At 37.4% G+C, this 19,392-nt stretch overlaps 1 protein-coding gene across 1 annotated transcript in view; it reads left to right on the forward strand.

Moving 5' to 3' along the window:
• LOC146004058 (uncharacterized) overlaps positions 1-11,878 on the forward strand; it is an 82,314-nt gene extending 70,436 nt beyond the window's left edge. Inside the window, exon 3 of the mRNA XM_083142671.1 lies at positions 10,903-11,878. The gene's annotated coding sequence lies outside the window, so the exon portion shown is untranslated. The remainder of the gene's footprint in view (positions 1-10,902) is intronic.
• The last annotated feature ends 7,514 nt before the right edge of the window (positions 11,879-19,392 follow it).

The following is a 19,392-nucleotide window of genomic DNA, read 5'->3' on the forward strand; positions in this document are numbered from 1 at the left end:
ACTTAAACCAGAAGTAAATATGTGTGTATGTGTGTGTGTCTTGGCCTAGTTTTAAGTGTGGCCAAAAGAGGGGGCATATTGAGCAATTTATGGACAACAATCTCACAAAAATGCCTTTTATAAGCGTAGCCTCATCAATCTGAGGGGGTCATACTTTCTCATGGAATCCATGAGGGCTTTTTCACAAAAATCTTAGATTATACGGGGGTTTCACACTTGAGCAAAAAGCTCATATGCTCATGTTAACCTAGTTTTAAGTATAGCAAATCTGCTTGAGAGGGGGTTCATACTTTCCGGCGCTGTCCCCCCCGTAAACCCCACTACTCAGAGAAGTCCTTCGCGTACGACGTGAAGAACGAGAGGGTGACGGAACAGTTTTAAAAAATTCGTAAAAAAAAAATTGCCACATACTAAAAAAAATCAACACATTTTTTAGGTTATATAAAATATGTGAAAAAACTTTAAAATACTGAAATATTAAAACAAACGGAGTCCAATGTAAGTTAGTTTGGTGCGTAAAAGATCGCAAATAAAAAAAATAATAGGTTATGTTATATCACTGAAGATCGTAAAAAATATCGTAAGAAAAAAGGATAGGTTAAGTTATATCACGATCTTACGTGATATACCTACAAGTACGAGGTGGGAAAAATTGAAAATTGTACTAAAACATCGCTAAACGCTAAAACATCGACAGAAAATTGTCAAAATATGTCAAAAACTGATATTCAATTGATAAAAAAAGAGGATAAAAGAGGATACCTACAAAGTACGACGTAGAAACAATCAACTTACACTACTTACATATTGGGATTACAGTGTAGTAGTGGCAACAGAACCATGAAAAACAAAATAAAACTGAATGGTTGCTTTGTTAGAGATAAATTTTTAATTTTTTTTTCTTTATTCCCTTGTTTTTTTCTTATTTAATAATAATAATAATAATGACCCATGCTCGACAGTGTTCGAAGTGCCTTGACCTATCTCCCAACTGCCAGTCTCCCTCCCACAATCCTACCTAGAGATGTGGAGTTCATCAACCGGTAATGGGGTGACGTGGGATCAGCACGTCGAACCTCAGCCGTTATCGGAGATTTCCTAGACCGGGTTACGCTACTCACTCGTAGCTCCCCAATTTCCTCACGATGGTGGGTTGCTACCGGTCCTATACCCAGGCCGAGAACCCAAAGACTGAACACAGGCGGACTCGAACCCATGACTTTCCGCAGTCGGAGTCCAAAGCACAGCGCCTTAGACCGCACAGTCAATTAGGAGGACTTTTCTTATTTAACTTTTGGCTAATCGCGACAATGAGGATGAATAATGAATAGAAAAAAATAAAGAAGGTCACGCACAAAGAAGAAGACGGATCTTCAAACCTCTTACATTACGAATTTGAATTTGAATTTGAATTTAAATTTTGGGTGCGTCATCACTAAGGCTATTTTGCACCCGTCACATTATACGGGGTCCATCCCCTTATCGTTACACATAATAACTCTAACGTTGCATAACTAAAATCATAAAATATTCTGACTTTCGTTAAAAGCTGAGGCTGTAAAGGAGCACTCAGCACAAATAAGGACAAAACACAGGACGACACAGAATTATACTGGCCATGGTGCCAGTCGCCAGAGCCTCGTTAGTCTGCAGTCCATGGTGTACTACGTGGAAGTGAGGTTGACCATTGGGTGCACTAGGTGGAAGGAGCACCCCTTACACCCCTCTTAGATTACGAGTTCAAGCCCTAAAGATGAGGATTTCTACCTTAGACCTCAATTTCAAAATTATGAATAAAATGCCTCTTTACACTAAACTTCTCATCCAGGACAAAATAGTTTGTAACTGTGAAACTACCCCTGAATGCAAATTGACATTTTTTTCTATGTGAGTAAGAATGAAATGTGTGGCACACAGAGATACTTTTTGCGAAAACAATTAATTGTGTCCTGTCCTAGCATCTCTGGAGCAAAGCCACGCATAGCAGAAGAGAAGGGGAGAAGGGGGTAAAGGGGGATCGAGTGGACAGAGCGAAACAGTGCACGCTGCTGGGAAGGCTGGTAACTGCAGTGGCTTTCCTCCCTCCACGCAATCCCGTTCCTCTCACGTGTTCATCGCAGCTCAGATACTTGTTTCAGTTCACCTCCTCTAGAGATAAGTGGGACAGAGTGTAGTTCGCATACATGTAGCAAGTAAAGAAACTTATCTCAGAATGAAAATTCCACGGAGTTTTAAAACGTTTGCTTCAGCAATGAATGACTGGAAACGGATCACATATAATTCCCTTGCAAAAATCTAGGAGTCTAAAATTCAATTGAAGACTTGAAAGTATCTGTTTACTAGATTCCAAGTTATAAGGAATTATTTTGTAGATGTTCATGTAACCGTTATAAAATTACAAATAAATTATTCACAAGCTTAGATATACTAATACGCAGAAAGAAATTCAGAGTTAAATTTCAAATGCATGTGTATAAAGCAATTCTAGAAGCACAGAGCTATATCAGAGTATTGAACTTTTCTTTTGCAAGAAATATAAATATGCTGACAAAGGCAGTAATTTATTTTATTAAAAACATAAACTAAACGTAACGTTTCAACCTTCTAGCAAGGTCTTCATCAGACCCTGTATCAAGTACAAAAGTTATAAATTACTGCCTTGGTCAGCATATTTATATTTTTTCTTTTGCAGGATAACGTTTACAATATTGAGGCGAGACAATGATTAAGAATTGTTGCTCCAAGAGAAACGAAGGGCGTAGTGTATTGGTTAGAGTTCTTGAAAGCATTGATTACGGTCCCAGGTTCGATCCTCCGTACTAGGTGTTCTTCCTTTTTTAAAAAGAAAACATATTTCCCCTTCTATTAAACAAGAACATGGTAACATTATTTTTAATAGCAGTGTAAAGTGGCTACATTTTTCTGCATCTGGAATTTATAAAAAAATAAGAATTAAATTGACAGACGTTCAAAGGGATATTTTCATGTATAAGATCATGAGTTATGATACTCTAACGATAATTCTTTACTGCTTTAAAGACATTGACAAATATTAATGAAATAACTCTTCATATTTGTGGCAATTCGGGATATACTAATTTTACCCCTTTTCCCATTCGAGATTAATGCAAGGATACCTCCGCGAATATCGAATGAAAAGTTTTCAACATGTGCAATTCTCCGTTAAATATTTTCGCCTATTCGTTCTACCTTCGTTTTCTTTGTTACAAACAGTATTCTTTGCACATTACATGTAGGAGGAGAGTTGCATCTACATTTCACATTGGTCAGCTCCTTCTACCTGTTTTTGGGAGCGAAAGCTTGTGGGGTAGTGGTTATGGTTAAGGATTGTCAACCTGATGGTCGTAGGTTCAAATCCCTCCGGTTGGAGAAAATTTCCGTAAGTTTTAGACATATACCATTGTGTTCATTGTCCACGCTGTGTGAAACGGAATGATTCAGTTTGGAAATAACGATGGGGGGAGGGGAAATATTAAATTACAACCTCTTCATTTCAACGAACCGGGAAGTCGAGAAAAATTGGATAATTCTTATAAGTATAAAAATTACATTCATGTTTTTTGTGGTATAATCACAGGTAAAAGCCATGATCTTACGTGAAAGATTTCATCTTGCTCTGAACTCAGCCAAAAGGCATATGACACCGATCTAATACATTCTCCAATATATTTCAAAACGTTATTGATTGTTTCATGTCGATAATTTGATCAATGCATCAATTCTTGACGCCAAGACGATATTTTCTCCAAATTCCTCTTCTCTCCTCTCGTTTCCATTCTCTTCTATTTTCTCTTATCCTTCTTATTCTTCTCTCCTCTCCTTCTCCTCTGCTTTTATCTCATATCACCTTCTCTATTTTTCTCGCATCTTGTCTCCATCCCACTCTTCTCCACTCCTCTTATCTCCTTTCCTGTCTTAGAATTCCGACTCCACTGCACACTTCTCCTCTTCTTTTCATTCTTCCCTTTTACTCTCTTTTACTCTACTCTCCACTCCCCTCTTCTCGTCTCCTTCCCTCCTCTCGGTTTACTCCTCTCTTCTTTGCTCCATTTTCCTCATCTCTTCTCACTACTTCTATTCTCCTCGTCTATCCTATCTTTATTCTCTCCTCTACTTTTCCTCTTCTCCTTTCGCTTTCTCTTTCTCCTCTACTTTGTCACCTTTCGTTTCCTCTAACCTCTTATCCTTTCCTTAGGCTCATCAGCGATGAAATACTAGAAAACCTAGTTTCTTTCTTTTAGAAAGAATTTCGTCATTTGCGATATAATATTGATATTTTTAATAATTTTATACAATAATACTCATTTTCATTTCTTTCGCGTATTTCACAAATATCTATTGTGCATGTGGAAACCCTGAAATTGAGCCTAACTCTACACGCAACCCACCAACGTCTTGTGTAAATTGGGTTGCCTAGTTTAAAATGTCGTTGTCCTAAAACTTTTGAGAGACACTGTACATAAGTATAGTGCCGGAGCAAAAGTGGCAAAAAGTGTGGGGGGCAACTACCCCCTCGCCTCCCTAATCTCCGCCACTGTATATAGTGGTTCGGATTCCACTTTAAACTGTAGTTCTAGTCTCAATTAACCTATCTGTGCATAAAGTTAACTTAAAACAACAATTTCATAAATTAATTATACTTAAAACTCGCTTTTATTAACACTATAGGCTAAGCCCGAAAAAATGTACAAGCTTATCTGTTACCGACGAATGCAAGAATTTTTACCACAGAAAAACGTATAATAAGTTTACCTGTATTTAGTTTATACACTACGGTTTGGCTCCACCAATTTTAAATTCTAGCTGGAATGATGTATAAATGCACCCAAAGGAAATTAGATGCGAAGTGCAGGGGTAGTGGGAGCAACTTCCACCCACGCCAACCCCTCCTAATCGTCGCCACGGGTTATTATGGCTTTTGTAATTTTACAAGGGGTATTTTTATTCTGCAAAGTCCAAATTTACCCAAGTTCTTTTAAAATTTCTGATTGGTTTTGTAATAGAGATGCAATTTGTCTCTATTAATTCCTCCTCAGTGCGGAAATATCGAAATCGACAGACATATCTACTGAATAAGCAAAACTAGCAATGCATTTGAAAAAAGTCTAGTGGATGAAAATACATTACGTCTCTCTAAGTGTAAAATATCAACAGAAGAGTCCATTCTTCCTCAAAATACAAGCCAGATCAAACAAGTAAAAACTTACCTCTTGGACTATATCTGGATTACTAATACAGGGAATATTTTATGCCTTGAATGTTCGTTTCACACACACACACACACACTGAATTTACAGTAAGGTAAGAAAATTAAGAGAAATTCAATATGTTACTCCTCAACAACCACATGCTGCGGGTGCATTTCACTTTCGTCACATTTCTCGAAGACACTGTTCGTTCATCCTTGCGTTGCAACTAGTGCTGCCCTCCGGTGACGATCGTAAGAACTAAAATGAAGTAGCAGCATGTTGATATTTCTGGTAACAGATTTTCTTATCCTACAAGTACATTTTCTTATGTAAAAGTACACATTGTTATTTTTTCACATTGGAAATCTTGGAACAAATCGGCGTTAGAAAGTAATGATAAAAAAGTGGAAAATTAATGCCTGTATTAATTAAAATAATTGCAATATTACAAAAGGGAAAAATACATTACTTTCCTATCACACAGAGACAGAAATAAAGTCAGAGATTGATTGAGAGATTTGACTTATTTTACTTCGCTTTTCTGTTAATTTAGTCTAATCGCGAAGATGAGGATGAGTGATGATATGATGAAATAAATGAAGGGACACTCGTAAGGAACACCCACGCAAAGGACTTGCAACGTCCTCCAGTTGGACACCAGTCGTTCCAAAGTTAGTTCGCTGCTACTTTTGTCGGGAACATGAGACGCTTTTATCACTCATCAGGTCTTGCTGGGTAGAAAGAAACACAACATTCTCTTCAAAGTTAAACGCAGTTTTATAATCGCTTATATTTCCTAATCACTTACCAATAAAACACTAGAACATTCAGTACTAACGTTGGGTAATTCACTCACATATAACGAAAGTCAAATTACATAATTAATTGTTTACTTTCAACTTATCGGCAAGAAGAAAACTCGAAAAACCAAAATCTATACTTCAATTCGTTTCCAAGTTCTTGTTTTCCAAACTCAGTCTGTCGTCAGGTGAGAAACATTCAGGTGGGTTCACTTCCTCTGCTGAGATGAGAAAGTGACGTCAACACGAACAGATTATGATGTATTTATAAACATCTATACAAGTTCCAACCACAACTGTATCAATCTAACTATAATTGTCTGTGACAATTTGCACATTATTTGAAGTAACAAACATTTTAAAAATCTTAACGTCTTACAAATATAAAACCTTAAACTCTCAGGTTCGTTACAGACTAGATTCGAAACCAGGATCCCTGGCGTCGTAGCGCTCTGTGATAGCCACTCCACCACGGAGGTCGGTGAGAGACGGAGAGAGGTGGAGAATGTGAGGAACAGACAGAGAGAGAGAGAGAAAAGAGAAACTCTTGATTTTAGTAATGAAATATTGTCAATATTGTCTGCCAAAGGAACAAGTTTTCATATTCCTCGTTACAATTTTGAATATTTCTTAAAAAGTATCATATTCATGTTTGTGCTCGTTGTGACATCATGAACTTTTCTCTCATAGGGTAAGCATACCAGTTATTGGCACTTTAAGAGGAACTAGTAGGAAAAATATGAATTACATATATATTGTATCAGTACATTTTTTGGGTTAAGTATTTTGTGAATTTTTACACCTGTTCTGAATTGAAATCGATTGAGACATAGTAAAAACAGAAAGCAGTTATTTAATTATTTAATTTCTTATTCAGAACCTGCCATACACTGACCAGTTGTTGTCACATTTGTGCCCAGTTATTGGCACTCCATATTTACAATGTGCTAAGCCTCTAACATTCACAGTTATTGTAGGCTACGTAGTAGCTAGGACTATATTGTAGTTATAAAACAATTCAAATAGGAATATGTCTAGTGAAAATTATGAAAGAACTCATAAAAGTAAATCAGTGAAATGGTTTAAATACCTAAGTGCACCGAAAGTCTGTACCAATAGTTGTCAGTCTGAATGCTGGTACTTGGCACTGGTCAGCCCTGGCCCAAAACCATGGTAACGGTTGAAGTTTTTGCGTGCGATGACGTGTAACCGGCCAAGTGAATGCATCACTTCAATGTGAAGTCACGTGAAATGACAGAACGACAGTGGTGCAGTATGCAGATATTAAACAACAGAACAAGAACAATGTCTAGATGAGGATGTGTACTACAGGCTGTGGAAAAGGAGACACAATAGCCACTAACGCCGTCAAACGGTTGGGCGTGAACTTTACGTCACATACCATGAAGAAGTAATAGGATCTGAGCTGCTTATGTCCTTTGCGATTAGTCCACTCAGAATTAGTTCACTTCATCAAATGATTTACTAAATCTCATCAATTTACATTGTCGAGTTCAATATTTGTGTTATTTTTTGTTTAGGTTCAACATCTTCTCCGAAGAGAAAATTATGCTCTTTTCTTTGTTTTCCTTGTCCCTGTACATCCAGGGTCAAGGAAGTCAGTAATAAGGTGTGTTATATACAGTGTACACCTATAGATTGAATTGTATCTTCTCCAAATATGATGTATAAAGAAACAAACTGCCGGATAACTAAGTGAGGTGAGTGTACATTTTTATATTACTATTATAGTTAGTGGAGCCACAAGCAAAGAAACCTGTGCAGACTCCCGACTCCTGTGCACTGTACTCCAGTGTGGAGGGGAGGGGAGAGTGGAGCAGCTCTCTTATAGCCCGAGTTGAACTGAAGAGGAGGAAGGTGCGCGGGCTTTTCGACGAAGGTTATTTTTCTTATGGTCGCTCTTATAAGTGAGGGGAACTGTGATTGGTCATTCATCTATTTTATCACTTCTTCATCATCTCAATTGACTTCAATGGCCGGAAGAGCAAAGTAAATTTATCAAATATAAATGCAAACACGTACAGTTGAATAAATAACCAAAATAGAATGAAAAATTAGCAGTTTGTATTTTTATTGCTTTATGTGAATATGTAGAGAAAAACGATAGAGAATTGTATACCAATGGCAAAAGAAATGGTAGGCGAATTGTCCATCAACATTTTCTTCCAGTCTGTTTTCCCCAATCTGGTGATCACAAATTGAAATAAGCAGAGGACAACATCTGCTTTCCATTATTTAAAACAACACAGGATGTAGAAAAAAAATGAAAATAGCGATGGACAATTTGCCTACTATTATCTATCTCTTCAAGAATAAAAATACATCTAAATTTAGAACCACACTAAGGAGCTTGCTAATGTAACATTTGTTATATAGAAGATTATTTGTGTCATATTTTCCATTAATGGACATTAACTTTAAAACTTTTTATTATTATTACAAAATACACTACATTACTTTTTAACTTTCTTAAAGTATTATTGCTTTTACTAACTTAATAGATAAAACTAGACTATAGGTTAATTTCCTTGTATTCAAAATTAGACATTAATATTATTGACATATCTCATATCATAGTGAAACTTATACTTGTATGATCAAGTGAATGGAACTCAATGAATTAATCTTTGTAGTTGGCTGTACGCCTTTAATTTTGTTTTAAATTAATGTTTCAAGAAACTATATTTCTGCCCTGAAGAACAAAGTATTGACGGATTGAAAGTATTCCAATCAAAATTTATGTGTCTTTACTCTTTACAATTCGTTTAACTCCATTACATGCCCGACTATGAGTAATTATCCTTAGGAGCGCACAATTCATCCACCTTTCTCCAATTCATATTTCATATGATTGTTAAGGGCCGCTGCTGCGAGACTTCATATCGCTAATTATTCGCGCTATCTGTTGTCACGATTAATACTACTATTCATTTTCATTAATTTCTACATAATTCCCACATAGGTATGAGGATGAGTTTAAATATATATACCTTGTATCATCTTAAACTTAACTTCTGACATGCAAATGAATGATACTATCATTGCTTCAAATGTTCAAGTTATGAAATATCAAATTTATTGCTTATTTGCACGGCATAAATATATATGATTAGAGGATGAGAATGTGAATATATTTTACATTTTATAACAATTAACAGTTTGTCAGAAACATAAGTAGAATGCAAGTATCATCATTTGTTAATATATAAACATGCACAAACATGTTGTGTACAGAGGAAACAATACACGTGCATAGCCTAGTTGTAAATATAGCGTACATAAATGCTCATTTGAACTTTTCTTTTCTGGTATGCACAGCATATTATGTTCAACGTACTTGGAAGATGTATCTTGTGCTGAACTAAAATATATAATAATAACAAGTGGTGTGCGGTATCTCGAAAAGTCGGGACCGGGATCGGAAAGAAAAATTCCGTCCCGATCCCGACTTCAGCAAATGACTTCCCTACTTTTCTGGATCCCGAGCAGTCGAGAAATACCAAATGGTCATTTTAAAACGATATTAATTCTTGACGTTTTCTACATTGCAAGTGTCTGGAACTTATGGGAAATTTTTAGTTTTCATTCCAGATATGCAAAGACAATCACTTAAGGTGAAAATGACGTGTAGAATTTGAGATTTCCAGAGCCTCGGGCAATTTCGGAAATTTCCCGTCCCGAATGTCTGAATTTAAAAACAATTACCGTTCCGATCAATAATATTCTGTCCCGCATAACAATAAGTAGCCATCGATATTTATTTTCAATTTGTCTGAAGCCACAAAATGTAAATGGATGGAAATGCTCATTTGTGTACTCGATTTCGTGTGTCCAGTTTCTGGCATGGTTTCCTATCTGCATAGTGCAACACTAGCGCATAGATTTGGAATTCATTTCATGGATAAATTCACTTCTTACCGTCGTTTCGTCATCACGAGTAAACAACGGATTGGCCCAACCTATACTTCTAATAACCTTGGCACTGGTGGCAACTACTGGTTAGCATAAAACAAGGCAATCAAAGTCAAAATGCTCGCATCGTCATTCTTATGTTTTAAATAGCACCGTGGTAGTATTAAAAACATGAAAAACTAGGCTAGGTCTATTTCTTCCAAATTGCGAGTTAGTGGCTCTTGTGCCAAGTAAATGGGCATCATGCACATTAGCAATACTAATTAATGGCACCCCTGAAAGCGTGCAGCGATTAAATAATTTATTGGCAATGGGACGTCAGTGCACTTTCTTTAAGGTCTAGCTAACCGTTAAACAAGAATGATGTGCAATAATTTCATTACAACAATAAATAACAAAAGAAACATGAAAACATAATCCTTAACCTACCTGCTTAGAATTGAGCAGAAATCTTGAAAATCACAAAAGTCTTCTAGATATACGCGATATTTCCACAAGGAATAACAAACGAAATAGACGACGCTTGCAAATGTCATCAAAATAAGACAGGGCAACAAGGCGGGAACAAGACCAATGTTGCCAGTTTCACACAGATCTTAATTTCTACAAATATTCCTCAACGTGCTAAAAAACTGGGCAGTGTCAATTATAGGAAAACTTACCCTACCTTTAATATTTATTTTTCTTATTCTCACAAATTTTTATTCATGAATGCTACTTTTATACACCAATGTATTTTTCCTTATTAATAGTCTTTAACACACACACTACATACACACACACATTCTGATGAATTTTTCTACTACACAAGAATTTTGCCAAAAATTTCGGAATACTTTATTTGCGAAATGTAGGTAGCTCTGTACATCGTAATTATACGTTTGGTACTGCATAATTATTGAACACTAAAAACAATACAAGTTTATAAGTCACTAAATTTGCTGTTTTGTTACTTACAGGTTATAAATCTCTCACAAGCGCATAACTTGATACAGGAAGACTATTGTTTGAACGTTCCATGATCGTGTAGGAAGCCATCAGTATTATGTATGTATGTATGTATGTATGTATGTATGAATAATGGTGTTTATTGGATTAATTGTCTGCAAATCTTTTGGGAAGGTTCTTATGAGTTTAAAAATGCTTCAATAGAGTAATTTATCACGATCAACAAGACATTTGCTTATTTTAGTAAATTGCGAATAGCATGGTGAATTTTCTAATGAATTCTACAAACAATGTTTGTAAAAGTGTTGCTGAAAGTGTTCCAGATAAAGTAAACCGTTTTAGTTTCTATTGTTTGTCAATCGGAAATGTGAAATGTTCGTGTTTCCAGAATTAGTTGTTTGTGTTTGTGCATTTCGTGGTGACGAAGATAAGGGTTTTTCTCTTTCTTGTTGTCACCTCTCTTTCATGTTCAACTACTTCCCCCTATGTTGAATATGTTGTTCATTGAATTTAGAATTTTCTAAAATTACAATATATAAGTGAAATAATTTGTTGAGTTGACGAGGTGTATCGTTGCGGGTGAATCCTGACCAAACGCGGCTGCGCAGTAGCAAAGGAAAGGAGCTACAGACTACCTTAGCCACTGCACGTCATTCTCCTCGCTTTCTGTACTTGCAGTTGACCACCCGAATGGGAGTAGGTATAGCAACTACGGAAATTTACATATCTCTATCTCTCTCTCTCTTAGGGCGAAGTATTCAAGATCACCCACAAAGATACAGCTCGTCAACTTTAGATAAGTTTGTAAACGTTACTCAAATGCGAATTTTGTAAGATAATGATTTCTTGATCTATGAATAACAACATGTAACAGTGAGTCCAATTGCAATGCTTCTTCAGTTGTAAATGTGTTAATACATTTAAACCTCGTAGCAAAAATATAAATTATGAATAATGTAATTTAGTCATGATTGTTTTCACACTGTAAATTGCAGTAATAAATAAAATGTTGCATGAATAGTTTTGGTGAAGACGATACAACCCGTACTGAAACACTACCACTTCATTATTTTTAAATTTAAACAAACTTTGTTTAAAACCGGGTATGGCTAACGATTGGTTTAAGAAGCCAGGTTGAAAGCGTGAATATTTCTTTATGTATTAAACCCTATAGCGCTACAGCCCAATATTGGGTCAAGGCTTACCTACCGACTGCTGGCCTCCCTCCCACGCGGGCCACCAAGGGGGCGTGGAGATCTGCAGCCAGACTAGGAGGACGGGTGGTCGGACCGACAATTCCCAGAGACTGAACCCGGGATCGAACCTATGCCGTCCCGCAACCACCGCCAAAAGCATGATGCCTTAGACCGCACGGCTACGGAGGAGGACTTCTTTATATATTAGTTTTCGTTATTGTGGTGATTAATTGAGAAAGTGAGAAAAAGCAAGGTAAATTAAGAAAAACCTGCATACAGCAAACAGAACTAAGTATTGCTTGGTATAGTAGTATGTCTCCACATTTAATCATTGCAGTATGTCTCCACATTTTTTCTCGATACGTCATTGTGAACCACGGTAGGTTAGGTTAGGTTAGGTAAATAGAACATACACATCTTGTTTTTGTATGATTAGGTTAGGTTAGGTAAATAGAACATACACATCTTGTTTTTGTATGATTAGGTTAGGTTAGGTAAATAGAACATACACATCTTGTTTTTGTATGATTAGGTTAGGTTAGGTAAATAGAACATACACATCTTGTTTTTGTATGATTAGGTTAGGTTAGGTAAATAGAACATACACATCTTGTTTTTGTATGATTAGGTTAGGTTAGGTAAATAGAACATACACATCTTGTTTTTGTATGATTAGGTTAGGTTAGGTAAATAGAACATACACATCTTGTTTTTGTATGATTAGGTTAGGTTAGGTAAATAGAACATACACATCTTGTTTTTGTATGATTAGGTTAGGTTAGGTAAATAGAACATACACATCTTGTTTTTGTATGATTAGGTTAGGTTAGGTAAATAGAACATACACATCTTGTTTTTGTATGATTAGGTTAGGTTAGGTAAATAGAACATACACATCTTGTTTTTGTATGATTAGGTTAGGTTAGGTAAATAGAACATACACATCTTGTTTTTGTATGATTAGGTTAGGTTAGGTAAATAGAACATACACATCTTGTTTTTGTATGATTAGGTTAGGTTAGGTAAATAGAACATACACATCTTGTTTTTGTATGATTAGGTTAGGTTAGGTAAATAGAACATACACATCTTGTTTTTGTATGATTAGGTTAGGTTAGGTAAATAGAACATACACATCTTGTTTTTGTATGTTTCCCTTACCTAACCTTACCTAACCTAACCTTACCTAACGTGGTTAACAAGAAAGTTAAGTGGAGAAAACATACACAAATAAAGAACTTGAGACATACATACATATCACACCTACATTCTTCCAATGTGGAGACATACTACACCTATACTGTATTGCTTTATCTAATACAAGACACTGTGCTATTATGATAAACCACTTCAAGGGTAGGTAATTTTAATATTTTAAAAAAAATTAACGTACTAATTATATTATTTGTGAAATCTCATTTACCACACTCACATATGTATGTGCATAAGAGCATTATATACACTAGTGTCTGTGTGTGTGAGTGGGTTGCGGGGGAGCAAACTTAACGAAATTTTTCACCAGTCTAGAAATACGAAATAATGCTCATGTATTTCATTTTGATAGTTTTTCTACCTCCTTAGGGTAATTGTACCATCGTGGTAGTGTCCCATGAATATGTGTGAGTAGATTAACTTTCCTTTGAATAAAATGGCGGATACACATAATCTTGGTAAAATATAGCATTGCCCACTCACATACCGTCATGACCTCTTCATTTCGAAAATCCAAGTTACGTCATTGCTTGCAACTGTGAGGATGACTTACAACATTTTGATTTGATTTGGTGTTTTTAAGTACACTTTATGCGCAGTACGGCTAATGGGGACTGGACCTACAGTTTAAAGTGGGATCCGAACCGCTATGTGCCTCCACCTGGAATCGAACCCAGGACCCCTTGAATACAAGGCGACGACGCTACCACTGCGCCATCGGGGAGGCCTTACAAAATTCTCTCTTTGTATTTCATCCGTGCCTTGCTCATGATTGTAATCTAAAGGACCACAGAAGCACTACTATCTAGAAATAATACAGAGCATTCCCTGACATTCGCTACGAGACTCGGAGGCAAGCGGCCCGGATCAGCGATTGTCTTTCCCGGTGAACGGGTCCGCGACAGTCGCTTATATTAAACCTCGTAAAAAAGTTTAGAGTAACAGGGTCAGTTTTGATTAAAAGTGGAAAGAAAAATGGGGAAATAAAGTATACAAAGACAATCCGCACACCATCCGTGAATTAAAAGAGAGTATTGTACGTAAAATCGGGAGAATTACAGTAGACGAACTTGCACGTGCAAATGCCAATTTCCTTCGGAGATGCCAGGAATGTGTTGCAGCAGAAGGACATCATTTTCAACACCTTCTATAGTCAAGGTTAGTACACAATATGAAAACTGTAATTTTAATAGCCGACTCTAGCGACTGTCGCTGACGCGTTCACCGGGAAAGACAAGCGCTGATGCCTAGCAGCTTGGCGCCGAGTCTTGTAGCGAATGTCAGGGAATGTTCTGTATATACTGCACAATGACGGCTTGAGATTTCTAATCGAAAACCTATGTTCATACATGAAAAACCTTAAGTATTTATTTCGAATCAATTTTCTAGTACTCCTGGAAGACACAAGAGAAAATTGAAAAAAAATCACACATATAAATTTGAAAACCTACTTTTGACCTTCAATGTACCATAAAAAATGTATTCTGGGGCACTAGCGTATTCAGGATGTTTCTCTGAGGAGGCTGTAATTGTTTGATTGGATTGATTTGGTGTTTGAAGTCCACTTTATGCACAGTAAGTTTAACCCGGATTGGATCTACAGTTTAAAGTGAGATCCGAACCACTATGTGCCTCCACCGGGGCTGTAATTGTGAAAGTTGATATTCCTACATAGCTACTATCTAGGAGGGGCAGGATTCACAACAAAATATTTCGGAATTACTATTCTTAACGTTATTTGACAAAAATTATAATGGGAGGGGGATTATATTTACCACTTTGGTTTCTTTCGAGTTCTTTACTGTTTTTATTTGAAAAAAATCAAAATTTAAGGGGGGACTGTAACACCATCAGCTCTCCTTGCGTACGCCAGAACTGTAGTGTCAAAGTTGTTAATGATATTAGGAAACTGGTTGTGCTACACAAAAGAAACAAGTGAATACGCTTCGATGTTCTATCTGTAAGTAAAACAATTGTTGATAAATTATTTATACTTTATTATGAGCATTGGTCTTTGTTTCTTCAGACTAAATCGGAGTTTCCTAGGTAACAATTTACTGTTGTCCAAATAGTAAGGTTTCCATCTTGATTTATGTTGTATAGGTATGTAAATTCTCTTCTCAATGGTTGCAGACGGTTCTGAGGTGGTTGATGCTGCGTTGGACATTCTCGCTTTTTTCCCAGTCCCGTGTATAGCTAGGAACGCCAACAATGCCAGAATGTTGATTGTCAAGACGCCAATCAGGAATGTTTTTGTGGTTGACGAAGATACTTCATTGTTGGAAGTCTCTGGTTCGGAATTCGGTCGTCTTGTAGTTGTAGGTGGCGCTGGGCTAGAGGAGGGTGGTCGGGGTAGCATAGGGAGTGAAGGAGGGGGCGGTAGAATAGCAGCCGTCACTTTGTTCACCGTCACAGGATCATTGTCACCGGATCCTAGCAGTCCGGTCAACGGTTGAGCAGCAGGCAAGGCGTTTGGCGTTATGGAATTCGGAGATTGAAGAAGCAGTGGTAAAGTTGCCCCGATCCCCGGCACAGCTGGTCTGGAATTTGCTGATGGAAGAAGAAGTGCTAAAGCTTGACCAGTAGTACCAGAACTAGGAAGAAGCAGTGGGAAAGTTCCAGTTCCCGCAGGAGTTGACGCTCCAGAATTGGGAAGGAAGGAGCTTTGCCACGGAGGATTAAATGGGAACGTTCCCGTTGCAGCCGTTCCTGGATTTGGTACTATGATATCGTATGTTGCCATTGAATTGTTGTGCACTACCGGCACTCGCACTAAGGAATACCTATGGCCTGTAGAATTCATGTTCGTTCCTTGGCTTGAAGTTGCTATGTTCACAACCACATTGTTTGTTGTTCCTCTGCTCGGGATTCCTAAGTTAAGCACCGCATTGTTCGTATGGCCGCTGGGGAACAAAGCGTTAGTAGCACTGCTGATTGGAATTATCCAACTTGGTTGAACCTGTTCCAAATTATCAGATATGCTGCTGTTTGGTATTGGTTGCTTAAAAACATCAGATGAATTAATATTTGGTATCACTTGCTTAAAAACACCGGATGAATTAATACTTGGTGTCGCTTGCTTAAAAACACCCGATGAAATAATACTTGGTATTGCTTGCTTCAACCCAATCGATGAACTAGTATTTGGTACTGCTTGCTCTAACCCAACGGATGAATTGGCACTCGTTATTGCTTGCTTCAACCCAACTGATGAATTGGTACTCGGTTTTGCTTGCTTCAACCCAGTGGATGAATTAGTATTCGGCACTGCTTGTTTCAAACCAAAGGATGAATTAGCACTCGGTATTCCTTGCTTCAACCCAACTGATGAACTGATACTTGGTATTTCTTGCTTCAAACCATTGGATGACATACTGTCTGGAAGTACTGGAACCCAAACACCAATTGGAATGCGACTTGGCATTTCTTGTTTGAGCCAAGTAGATGAGTTTGTACTTGGCTTTCCTTGCTTCAATTCAACGGATGAACTGATACTTGGCATTTTTTGTTTCAAACCATTAGATGAAATACTGTCCGGAAGGACTGGGACCCAAACACCAATGGGAATGCGACTTGTTATTTCTTGTTTCAACCAAGAAGATGAGTTTGTACTTGGCTTTCTATGCTTCAAAACATTAGGTGAAATGTTGCTTGCCATTACTTGCTTTAAAACACTAGATGAAGTTGAATCTGGCTTCCGTTGCTTCAAACCACTGGATGAACTAATGCTTGGGATGGCTTGCTTTATAACGCCAGATGAACTGGAAAGTGGGATTCCTTGCTTTAAACCACTGGATGAACTACTGACTGTTTCTTGTTGTTTCACTGCAACGGATGAACTGCTGCTTGGCATATTTTGCTTCGCATCACCTGATGAACTACTACTTGGCTTCCCTTGCTTCACACCACTAGAATAGCCAGAACCTGGCGTGGATTTTTTCAAACTACTTGACGCTCCGTTTTTTATGCCCTGTCCTTTGCCAGCCATCACACCATAGGGTGAAGCTGTCTTTGTTTTACCATTTATCGGCAATGCTAGTGGAATGGAGGTTTTGTTGGCCACACGTCCTAGAAAGAAAAACGAAAGTAAAATTATCAACAAATATAGTATTATTCAACAGTGTACTAAATATACTAAACAGTGTACAATGCAGAAAATCACAAACTACTCAACAGTAGTTTCTTTAGGCTATTTGTAAGTACTGTAAAGAAAGATTCAAGGACACCTGCAAGTTTTTTTTTCTCAGGAGGAGGCAGAGTAAGATTTCATATGTTGCCTTTCAGTCATGGACATTTTTATTGTTATTGTTGTCATTATTATTATCTTTATTGATATAATTATACATCACGAACAGCCGAGAAATTCCAAAGGATCTTGTTTAAAATAAGTTAATTATTGATATTTTTAGCACCTTGTGTGTCTGGAATTTCTTGAAATTAACAGTTTTTATTTCAGAAGATCAAATACAATCAATTGAAGGGAAAATATTGTGTACAATTCGAGATTTTCACATCTAGAAATTTCGATAACTTACGTCCCGAAAATTGCCTAAAGTGGTCTGGAAATTGAGAAAATTTTCGACGTCAGGGTAATATTTCGTTTCCAATTCCGTCCAGCAAAAGTTTTCCCTCTCGTCACCATCAGTCAACATGATTCTAATGTCTCTTGTGAAAGTGTTCTCTCGTTATTTTTGTAGGACATGCCAGGTAATTGGTGTAACTGACAGCCTGTAAACCGCAGAAAACGATGTTAAATATATTAAAATATTGTTACAGTTTCACCACACCATTCGACAGACCTGATACCCTACAATAGAAGGCAAGGTCTACTAATTAATTGTGGTAAATTTCTTATCATTCGAACATCCTTGACAGAATGTCAAAGTACACTACAGTCCTACCGCCGTAGCAGCCAGCGCGGGGACCGCCTTTATGGCAGTCATCCGCTGCCATCAGCCAATTAGGCCCATCGTTCCCAATGCATCATCCCCGAAGCAGCCAGCAGGGAAACAGCATTTTGTCAAAATTGCTGTTTTGCACTGTGAATAAGGACCGGTTGTTAGCGTAGCTCTACTGTAATTCAGTAAAGTTAATTTAAAAGGTAACTAGTTACAGTTACTCATTTTAAAAAGTAACTCAGTTATGTGTGCTTCTAAAGTAACTGTAAGTTACTTTTACAGTTCTTTTCTGCTGGAAAGTAGAAAGTTTTCTTGCAAATAAATTACACAAATCGATCATTAATTGAAGTAAAACAATTTGTGAAGACTTAACATGTGTTTTACTTTGTTACTGGTACATAAATCTTTATGTATATATATATATATATTATGCGGGGGGCAGGTGCCCTCCACTTTTGCCACTTTTGTCCCCGCACTATGCTAAACCTTATCTAACAAGGTAAAGTAAACTGACCTTGCCCCCCTGCTTTTGGAACCCAATCGGCAGAGATGGCGGAAGAGGCAACCCACCCTCTTGGGAGTTGAGGGAAACCACTGCCTTGTGGAGTAGGAGAACTTCAAAGGCTGAGGGAGTAAACCCTGAAAGAACATTCTGATCCCCCAGGTTGGGCGTTGGGCGTTGTGCCGACAACTCAGCCCTGGAAAAACCAAACAGTTCCGAAACTTCAATCAGAGCTTAGGAAGGATGGACATAAACTAAGACGAGCAATGCCAAAGGATATTGACATTGAGATGGGTAAAGTAAAAAAAAAAAGAAAAAGTAAAGTGTTCCCCTGTTCTTAGCACCACGCCATGAAGGCGTATAAGGGGTGTGGGGTACATGGAATATTAGAACACTTCTCAAACCAGGGGCTCAGAAAATAGTCATGTGCCACTGATTAAATATAACATACAGATAGCTGTCCTACAGGAAATAAGATGGACAAAAAATGATAATACCGGGTGGTCCAAAAGTCCCTGAACGGTCATATATTGTGAGAAATACACATCCAATCGGAAAACGAAAAATACGTGTTGAATAAGTGAAAGAAAGCTATTCAATGATATCACACTTGATACCCCACCCCCGCCCCCTGGGGGTGGGGCGATGGGGCAAATGTGAAATTTTAAATGGAAACCCCCATTTTGTATTGTA

This window comes from Lepisma saccharinum, chromosome 21, assembly GCF_977018435.1.
Source record: "Lepisma saccharinum chromosome 21, izLepSacc3.1, whole genome shotgun sequence".
In the NCBI taxonomy this organism is placed as follows: domain Eukaryota; kingdom Metazoa; phylum Arthropoda; class Insecta; order Zygentoma; family Lepismatidae; genus Lepisma; species Lepisma saccharinum.